The following is a 1,951-nucleotide window of genomic DNA, read 5'->3' as shown; positions in this document are numbered from 1 at the left end:
ACCATGTGGGGCAGCACGACAGTGTAAACTCCTGCTGCATGTCAGAAACTCGCTCTCTGAACTTTCCCACTAGCACATCGCATGGCACAACGCTGGGCGCGGCGCGCCTGTACAAATTTCTCAGAGTATTTTCCTGTTTTGGCTTGGAAAGGGAAGTTTCGTCCGGGCCCGCTCCTACATAGTATAAATATACCAAAAAGACGTTTTAATGGACTTTTCACCTTGGAAGATTTTGGAGAGCATTGAAGGCTACAAGACACAAGATTTCATCATCTTTCCATCAATTCAATACAGAGTTTCGATTGTAACGTTAGATTGATGTTTTCTTACTATTTAATTCTATATGTGATGACTTCCTCCATGATTATGGAGTAGTTTCTTTTAGGGTTTGACATAATTTTTGACTTGATTGTTATCTATGGATTTGACTATTGTTTGATTGCTTGAAATGGTTGGAAGAGCTTTAACTCTAGTTGTGATTATATTCATTATTGTGTTTAATCGGAAGAGGAGCGTAATATTGAATATTATTGCAACGCATGCCTTAATTCAATATGGTACTTGTTTAAAGTAATCGAATGATATTTGTGATCTATCTTTTGAATTAAGATATATTCGAGAGAAGTTTCTCTTAGACCATTCTTACCAATAGATTCTTGCAAGTTTCACCGCATTTCGTATTAGCTTATTTGAACATTTTAGATTTAATCGAGAGAGGAACCTAAATCAGAATAATAGGATAATAAACTGTTGAATCCAAGAGAATCAATAGTAAATGAGTAAAATTTAACAGTGTCAATTCCAGGATAACAATCTTGCACTTATCATGTCATAACCCTTATTTCTCACATTGATAAGAAACCAATTATGCTAATCTCTAGTTTATTGCAATCTATTGTCAATTGCTTTACTTTAGTAGTTAATCGTAGTTCGTAATCATTCCAAATCAAGTTTTGATAATTCTGAATAGCAAGTAAACCAGAAATTACTAGAAGCATTGTTTTAATTTAATCCTTGTGGAGACGATATTTTACTATACTATCTTTGGCTAGCGAGTATTAACTTTGTGTTGTGTTTTGCGCTCATCAAATTTTGACACTGTTGCCAGGTATTAGCAATCAATAGTGTCCAAAATAGTTTTTGATGCTAATTCAAGAACCAATTTTATTTTATTCTTCACGATTTTTCTCTTCCGTATGTAGGCAACACATTAAGTTCTTTGGTGTATGACTCGATCTTCTTCAAAAGAAGTGATCCTATATAATCCAGAGGTGGGAAAGCATCTACGATAATTGAGGAAAGAGAAAGAACTCACCGGAAAATTCTTGGGGCAATCTTCAACCCAGGAGACCATGGCTAGAAACGGCGATAAGGTAGTTTATTTGGTTGCATGGGAAGCAGCCCAACAGGAAGCAACTGCACGGGCAGCTGCTAAAGCAGCTCTCAGAGCTGATGAAACAGTTGACGGGAATGGAGGATGAAGATTCAACTTGAATTGACCTATGGTTGAAGACGAATTTGAAAATAATATGCCAAGTCCTGGACGATCACTGGAGACTATGCGAGGCCAGTCTATAACCAAGGAGTATCTAGTGTGCGACCTCCTCCTATCTCAACCAATAATTTTGAGATAAAGCAAGGGCTACTACAGACCATTCAGAATAATTGTGTCCTCCGAGGCAAATCCAAATGAAGATCCAAATACTCATTTGATGGATTTTGATGAGATTACGAATACCTTCCAGCACAACGGGGTATCGAAATATGCTATCTATTGGGTCAGCTGAGGGAAGATGCTAGGCACTGGTTGCAGAGTTTGCTGACTGGGTCAGTTCAAACTTGGGAAGACATGACAAAGAAGTTCCTTGAAAAATATTTTTCAGCTGCAAAAACAAGGAAAATTCGAAGAGAGATCTACAACTTCGAGAAAAAAGATACAGAAATGGTGTTT

Source organism: Nicotiana tomentosiformis, chromosome 2 (genome assembly GCF_000390325.3).
Source record: "Nicotiana tomentosiformis chromosome 2, ASM39032v3, whole genome shotgun sequence".
NCBI lineage: Eukaryota > Viridiplantae > Streptophyta > Magnoliopsida > Solanales > Solanaceae > Nicotiana > Nicotiana tomentosiformis.
The sequence above is the reverse complement of the archived record's forward strand: the minus strand, read 5'-3'. Positions refer to the sequence as shown.